Source organism: Hevea brasiliensis, chromosome 13 (genome assembly GCF_030052815.1).
Source record: "Hevea brasiliensis isolate MT/VB/25A 57/8 chromosome 13, ASM3005281v1, whole genome shotgun sequence".
Lineage (NCBI taxonomy): Eukaryota > Viridiplantae > Streptophyta > Magnoliopsida > Malpighiales > Euphorbiaceae > Hevea > Hevea brasiliensis.
Window position 1 is genome coordinate 17058517 of NC_079505.1, and position 8876 is coordinate 17067392.

The window sequence follows — 8876 nt, forward strand, 5'->3', positions numbered from 1 at the left end:
AGAGAAAATGTAGGAGTGGTGCCAATTGAGGATAAATTGAGAGAAGAAGATTGAGGTGGTTTGGTCATGTGAAGCGTAGACACACGGAGGCTCCAGTTAAACAAGTAGAGCACATTAGGTTAGAGGATAAAAAGAAAAAAAGGGGTAGACCTAAATTGACTTGGAGGAGAGTAGTACAACATGACTTAGAAACATTACACATTTCTGAGGATTTAACCCAAAATCGTGTAGAGTGGAGAAAGCGAATCCATATAGCCGACCCCAAATTTTTAGGATGAAGGCTTAGTTGAGTTGAGTTGAGTTGCCAGAAATATGATTTGTTATTATACCAATCTTTATTTTTTATGTTATAGGGCTTTTATACTTAAGTTCAGAATTGAGGAGAAACTTGGTTATAGTAGAACTACCAGAGTCATAATAGATATGACGTAGCTGCTGGATTTAGAATAGATGTCGTAGAGCCACCAGATTTAAAACACATTTAGCAAAGCCACCAAATTTAGAACAGATATTGCAAAGCCACCAAATTCAGAACAGATATGGCAAAGCCACTTTTTCGGATAACAAAAGTAGCAGGGCTACTAATTTCAGAAAATTTCCCTCCATTATAAACCATGCTTTGGAAATATTATTCTTATCTTTATCCTTGTGATTAATACACCCACTACCATATCATACTTCCATACGCAATTCAGGTTTGTACTTCAGACTATTTAATCACTTTATCTTTTCATTCATAATATTCTATCTTTAGAAGTTATGCACATGGTTATAACAACAATTCATATTTCATAGTTAAGGTTCATGATTTAAATTCAATCCCTATGAAAATCTCTTGTTTCATATCACATAATGCATATAAAATACCAAGTCTGTTTAATATCCATACGTAATTCAGGTTTGTACTTCAGACTATTTAATCACTTTATCTTTTCATTCATAATATTCTATCTTTAGAAGTTATGCACATGGTTATAACAACAATTCATATTTCATAGTTAAGGTTCATGATTTAAATTCAATCCCTATGAAAATCTCTTGTTTCATATCACATAATGCATATAAAATACCAAGACTGTTTAATATCAAGCAATAGATATTACGAATCCCCATGATGAGATGGCAGAAACAATTTAATTTACTGTCTCAAATACTAATAAGTCTGAGCCACCATGCAAATTAACCATGCTTTTGAATTAACCTTTAGATAACTACGGTAATTTTTGTTAGAGATTCAGAATTCAATACTTCCAATTCTAAGATTCTTTAACTCATACTTAACATAAGTAAAATTTCACTAATTATAGATGGATTAGATGATTAAAGAACCATCATCATTGTGGAGTCTCATGAGTTCAAAGTCATTACTCAACATTTCCATGTCCTATACCTTAATTGATTGTTGTAATCTCATAAATTATAACACTTATCTTTGTAACCTAATTTTTAAAAATTGGTAGAGAACTACATGGCTTGGTCGTGTAGTTCAGGGTAGCTACATAGCCAGGCCGTGTAGCTTTGGCTTCATTAGGCCAACCTTCACTTTCTATCAATTCTTAATCCCTTTTTGTTTCGGATCACTATAGAGCATTTTTTTTAATGATATAATCTCTTTTCAACATAAATATGGTAATCAAAACTCATTCTCATGGCATAAGAATTCTCTTAACAAGCACAAAGGCAATTGGTAATCATTATCATGGCATGTATTTTTCCAATGACATGTGCAAAGGCATATGGCATTCATTCTCATGCAATTCAACAAATGTTCACAATCAATAAATGCAGTATAGGTAATTTGCTCAACCTTTACATTTCCTCAACATTAGTTTCACATTTAAGACCCATTTCATAGCACCATAAAATCCACACTTAATCACGTCACATGCCACACCATTTCATCCCATAATTCACTATTTCGGGTGAAATAGTACTTAAAATTTATTGAAGAAATTAATGTAGTTTCCAATAGAATTGCATAAGACCTTGAGAAAAGAATTAATTTACTCATTATTTCACTTGTGAATTTCACTATAATAACATAATTTCATCAAATCGATTGTCTTATAAAAGAGACTCACAAGCTCATAAATTTGATATTAACAACGTACATAATCTAGACATATCTCATACAACCAAAAACCACAAAATTTGCTTTCTCACAGTCTCTCCAAGTTTTCTATTCACGAAACCCTACTTTCTCTGCTAGTTCCTCTTAACTAAAGGTTATAACTTTGATTTCTTTAATTGAACAACTTCTAGTTGTAAACATGATTAAGAAAAGAAGGAAAGATAAAAATTTAACAAATGAGATGGCCTTACCTTGGTAGCCGAAACGCTAGGCTTATCCTTCCTTCCTTGGTTGCTTCAACACATTAATTAACATTCATCTTTCTTAGCCCAAATTACTCTTCCTCTTTCTCGTTATTTTCTTCATCCCTTACTTCATTCACGTCCTAGTTGTGTTTGGGTGATGGAAATAACATTTAGCATATAAGAATTCATGCAAAAAGGGATAAAATTTTGAGAGAGAGGGAAGGCTATGGTTCACAAATGGAGAAGGGAAGAAAACGAAAAAAAAGAAGAGAAGAAAATGGTGAAGGAGAAAGAGAGTTTCTCTCTTCTAAGGTGGATCGCTCCCTTTTTAATTTTCTTTTTTTTTCTTCTTTCAAGAAAGTGCCAAGTGTCCCACAAAAAGGTCAATAGGTAATTTACACTTTCACTCCTCTTCTCATGCGTTCTTTAAATCTTTGGTTCTATTTTTCATTACATTTAACTCGTCCATGGTAAGTATACGTTTACTACTAGCCATTTTCTATCGTATACATTGTTCAATAAAGGAATACTTAAGGAGGTGTTTTCCTACTATTCTAAATCGTAGATAATTAATAAAATTATCTGAATCTAAATTTTAATTATTTAAAAGATTAGTTCTACAAAGAATTTTCACCAATCATATGAACTCCATTCACTCTTCTCTATTTCTTTGAATTATTATCATCATATTATCCTTTAAATACAATTCAAAGTTCCATAACAAATATTTCTATATTCAGAATTCTTTTATTCTCATGTTTGGATTTCTTCGAGTATCTAGGCACTAAAAATGTTTTTGCAATATTGCATGTTTGCTAAATATATACTCTTGTTTATTGAAAGAAATTTACACCAAACTTGGAACAATTCACACACAAGTGCATAGTTAGCAATTTGAAAATTTTTCAAACCTTAAGTTTCAGGCAAATCATATAAACCTTTTATACTATTGCAAAACACTTAGAATAGGTCCCAATCAATTGCTAACACATCTAATTAGCCATTAAGAAACAAATCCCTAAATTTCACAAAGTTATGGTTTACGGAGAAAACTCACCTCTTAGGCGTAGAATCAAATTCAACCACCTAATCTAGGGAGCTAGGCCACCAATTGTTGGCCCTCTAACTTGTCCACACAAGCCCCATGATCAAATTACCATTGAAGAACCAAAAACCTTCTTCTTGAATTCCCAATGACTTGGCCAAAGGAAGAGAATAAGATAGATTTAAGTTTTCTTGGTTTTCTTATATGGAAGTGATGAGAAATAACTTTCTTAAGTTTTAATTCAAGAGTTTAACAATTAAATCTCTTGAATTTAAACTAGGAAGAAAGAAAAAACATCGAGAGGAAGGAAGAGTCTGGTTCGGCCAAGGCAGAGAAAAAGTGGGGAAGAAGATAACTTTTCTTCCTTAAATATTTTCCATTTAATTTCATTAATTAAAATTAATTTGACACTTGTCCATGCTCCATTTGACATTTGAATGTGTTTTCATCCTATGATCGGTCCATATGTCAACATTTAATCTTAATTAAGAAATTAAACCTTGATTAACTAATTAGCTTAGTTAATTAACAATTAATTAATTAAAATTTTCTCTCATTTTTTACCAAGTCAAACTCAATCCATGTAAGCATTTGACCAAGTCAACATTTGAGAAGTCAAATTTAGTCAACATTGACCTAGATTAATTCCATAATTAATCTAATTAATTTTCTTCCATATGCTTAAATAATTCAAGTTTATATTTAACACTTTAAATATTAACTTGAATACTTCCATAGGTAAATTTAGTTTCAAGTCATGCTGGAAACATTGCAATCTAATTGCAAACTAAATTTGTTAATTCAATTAATTAATTAAACCGTTATTAATTCTCACTTTGATCAAGTTGCTCTTATGTGTGTGTCTTACTAGGTTCATTACTAATTATCAATGAAAATAATATTAACTCCTTAATATTATTGGAACCATTCTAAATTAAAATGAAATTCCCATTTCATCTAAGTTCTCATAAATCATAGTTGACATCTAGCATAATGTGCTATGACTACCCAATTAGTTCTGAATTGATTTCCTATTTCTTGAACCTTGATCATACATACTATGCACTAAAATATCTCCATTATAAAATTTTGATTGTAGCTAGAGTTATGGTTCATTCAAACTCTTATGCTTAGAATCATATGTCCTTCTTTTAATTTTAATTCTTGATTAATAAGACTTTCCTGTTAGAAACTCTTCACTGACTGTAACACCCTAGGCAAATCCCACATCGGCAAAACACGGGAGAGATGCTGGGTTTATAAGTTAGTGGTTCGTAACCCCTAGTGATGCGTTTTAAAACCGTGAGGGCTTCGGCCCAGAGCGGACAATATCACTAGTGGGCCGGGCCATTACATTTGTGGTATCAGAGCCGCTCTGCGTGCAACCTTGAGCGATGGTGGGGCAAGCCTCAGTGAGGACGCTGAGTCCCATAAGGGGGGTGGATTGTAACACCCTAGGCAAATCCCACATCGGCAAAATACGGGAGAGATGCTGGTTTTATAAGTTGGCAGTTCGTAACTCCTAGTGATGCGTTTTAAAACCGTGAGGGCTTCGACCTAGAGCGGACAATATCACTAGTGGGCCGAGCCATTATATTTGTGGTATCAGAGTCGCTCCGCGTGCAACCTTGGGCGATGGTAGGGCAAACCTCAGCAAGGACGCTGAGTCTCATAAGGGGGGTGGATTGTAACACCCTAGGCAAATTCCACATCGGCAAAACACGGGAGAGATGTTGGGTTTATAAGTTGGTGGTTCTTAACCCCTAGTGACGCATTTTAAAACTGTGAGAGCTTCAACCCATAGTGGACAATATCACTAGTGGGCTGGGCCATTACATTTGTGGTATCAGAACCGCTCCGCCTGCAACCTTGAGCGATGGTGGGGCAAACCTCAGCGAGGACGCTGAGTCCCATAAGGGGGGTGGATTGTAACACCCTAGGCAAATCCCACATCGGCAAAACACCGGAGAGATGCTGGGTTTATAAGTTGGTGGTTCATAACCCCTAGTAATGCGTTTTAAAACCGTGAGGGCTTCGGCCCAGAGCAGACAATATCACTAGTGGGCCGGGCCATTACACTTACTAAGTTTATCTATCCTGGCCAGGAACTTGATTCATCAAGAATAATTAAATAGACATAGGATTTTATCCTTATTTACTTAGGGTAATGGATCCCATGACTAATACCTATCTCCATATATAACTAACCCGAGCCAAGACATGCCCATATACCCATACATAGTATAAGTATGAAAGCAGTATCAAACTCAAACTACCTATATACAAGATAACTGTGTTATCTCAGGTCAAGGGATTATATGCACTATTATGATCTAGATGACTTTGTATTCACAAGTCCATGTACAAGTCATCTTGTGTCATTGGTTTGGCCTACTTATCATATAAGTGCCCACCATGTTTGTCTTATAGCGCAAGACTCACCATTCCATCCTATTGGTATCTCTCATACTAATCATGGATACAAACATAAGTGACAATTTTTCTGGATAAGTTAAGCCCAATGAAGTATCCTAGATTGTGAGCCGAATTTATAATGCTTGTGCTAGAATATTCTGTTACTCATATTTTTAACAACTTAAGAATAGAATATTGATAAGTGCATAATTTATTAATTTTACTCCCATCACATTTAGTGTTTTTAGTGTGTTTTTATGTTGAATTCAGTTGGTTAAAATATATTTATCATTTAGACATATTTTTAAATAGTTGTGAAATAATTGTGTTAAATAGATAAATTTTCAGCATTTGATATTTGCTGTATTTTTCAGGTGTTTCTAAAGTTGTGGGTCTCCAAAGTTGTTTAATCCATTGAAAAGCTAAGATAGAGCACTTCAAAAGATAAAGAGGGACCAAAGCCCAAATCAATCTCCAAGGGTGACAAAATGAGCTATGGATCTATTGCAAAAGCCCAGATTTGATGTGTCACGATCAGTTTCAGTATTTATTTTGTATGTGGAGTTTCAGACATCCAAATGATGCAAGCCCAAGCCCAATTGAACCTTAAGAGCCACCTCTACAACTTCTATGAAGGGCTGGACGTGAGATGAGGCCATTTTAATTGTCAAAAATGACAATGAAGTCATCACTATGGGCTGGACCGTTTGTCTGAACCAGTTTTGGGCCATAACTTGGGCTGTAGACCTCGGATTTGGGTGAATTAGTACCCGTGGGAAAGCTAAAAAATAGGGCTACAACTTTCCTAAAGAGGGTAGAGGCAGATTCGAAAAGAAAGTCACTAAAAATCGGCCTTGATTTCAGAGACGTGAATGCAGGCTGAAAATCTGCCTTTTGAATTTCAAAACTTGTCCTAGTTTGGTTCCTATCTTTGGGATTAGGTTTTTGATTATAAATAAGTCTTTGGGCAGCAGCTATGAGCATCCCAATTCAGACCTTCATTCTCTATAAGAAGACCTTCGTTCTCCATTAGAAGACCTTCGTTCTCCATTCTCTTTTTAGATTTCTTCTTTATTTTTCCTTTATTTTTCTGTAAGCCATGAACATGAGTGGCTAAGTTTTTAATTCAGTTTAAGGGATTCAAGTTCTTTTGCATGATTTGTGAGACCAGGTTCGTAATTTAATTTGTCTTTTTAAATATCTATTATTTTCTGATTTAATTGTTTTTGATCTGTTGAATGATTTGCTAAAAATACCTATTAGTTAATTGTTTGATTTGATCAATTGCTAGTTCATCTTCATAATCCATAATTGTTGTGTAAGACTGAATATGAGTAGCAATTAGGTTTAATTGATTATGATCCCAGTTTTCGATAATAACCTAAGGAAACAATAGGGTGGATTAAATGATTTATGCTTCATAAATTGTTGTTCAGCTTAACTACTTCCTTTTCTTAAAGCAATTATTAATTTGATGAGGATTGCTTAATACCAACTCAGTTAATAATTAGAGTCAATAAGAGTGCTGGGCTCGAATTGATGAGTATAGGAAAGTCAGGGGTTTACCTCGCTGTTTGATAAATCTACGTTAAGTATTTAATAAGAGATAATTGTATTTCTTTTGTCTATGATCAAATTAATGCATTGGAATGCGAATTACCTTGGATTGAAGTTTGTTTAAATTGAGATTTTCATATTTAGTTCTTGAATTTCTGATTTCTTCTGATTTTGTGTTACAACCCCCCCCCCCCCCAATCTTTGTTTCTTTCATTTTCCATTACACACAAGTGCACGAAATTTAATAATTCAGTCTGTAGAGTTCGACCTGGATTTACCACTTGCTGCAGAAAATATTTCATTACTGGTAATTTCAATTAATTTAATTTCTGATAGATTTGACACCCATCAAGAATTTTGGCGCCGTTGCCGAGGACTGAAGTTTATTAGAATTCGTGTTTTTAGTGTTAAGGTATTTTGTTATTAACTTTGTTTTGTAGAGTGTTGCTGTTTTCTGGTTTTCGAAGAAAAAAAAAATATTTTGGTGTTACTGTTCATTGTTAATGTTCATTAAGAATTTTGGTTGAATTTGGAGGGCGGCTCATATCTATTTTGAAGGAAACGACCCTCTGATCAAGACCAATAAATCCATAGGATTTTTTGGCCCCACCCTCTTGAGGCCAAATTCGATTGTTTTTTAGGGTTTTGAGGTATTTTTCTGTTTTTACTTTGATTTCTTTTTGTTTATGACAAGAATTTCTCAATCTGGTGAGTTGATATTTGATCCAAAAGTAGAAAAAACAGCTAAACGGTTGAGAAAATTGGCTAAGCAAGCTAGGCAGATTCCGAGTACATATGAAGGAGTCCAATCTCCAAAGGAGCTAAGTTCGGATTCGGATTTAGAGTCAAATTCTGAAAGCGAAATCATGGATGCTACTAGGACTTTGAAAGAGTTGGCTGCTCCTGATCTAAACCAAAAGCCTTTGTATATCCAATACCCTGCTTTAAATGTTGCTTTTGAATTAAAATCTGGACTAATCCATTTGTTGCCTAAGTTTCATGGTCTTGCAGGTGAGGATCCACATAAGCATTTAAAAGAGTTTCATGTTGTGTGTTCCAGTATGAAACCTCAAGGAGTTTCAAAGGATCAAATCAAGCTTTGAGCTTTTCCCTTCTCACTGGAAGGCAAAGCTAAGGATTGGTTGTATTACCTTCTTTCCGGATCTGTCAACTCGTGGAATGGGATGAAACAGATATTTCTGGAGAAGTATTTTCCTGCTTCCCGTGCTGCCAACATAAGAAAAGAAATTTGTGGCATCCGACAGTACAATGGAGAGAGTTTATATGAGTATTGGGAGAGATTTAAGAAGCTGTGTGCAAGCTGCCCCCATCATCAAATAAGTGAGCAGCTTTTGATTCAGTAGTTCTATGAGGGACTTCTACCAATGGACCGTAGTATGATAGATACTGCTAGTGGAGGAGCTTTGGTTGACAAGACACCAGAAGAGGCAAGGAGGCTGATTGCTAACATGGCAGCAAATTCTCAGCAGTTTGGAATGAAAATGGATCACACACCTATAAAGGTTAATGAGGTAAGTAAATC

At 34.7% G+C, this 8876-nt stretch overlaps 1 protein-coding gene and 1 non-coding gene across 2 annotated transcripts in view; both read right to left on the bottom strand.

Moving 5' to 3' along the window:
- Window positions 1-3671, bottom strand: part of LOC110642636 (protein ACCELERATED CELL DEATH 6) — a 31277-nt gene extending 27606 nt beyond the window's left edge. Inside the window, exons 1-2 of the mRNA XM_058131907.1 lie at window positions 3374-3671; window positions 2323-2456 (exon numbers count right to left, since the gene is read on the bottom strand). The gene's annotated coding sequence lies outside the window, so the exon portion shown is untranslated. The remainder of the gene's footprint in view (window positions 1-2322; window positions 2457-3373) is intronic.
- Window positions 3672-8565: 4894 nt separating this feature from the next.
- LOC131172455 (small nucleolar RNA R71) lies at window positions 8566-8672 on the bottom strand. Its single transcript, XR_009142932.1, has one exon. It is a non-coding gene; the product is annotated as a small nucleolar RNA R71 (small nucleolar RNA).
- Window positions 8673-8876: the final 204 nt, after the last annotated feature.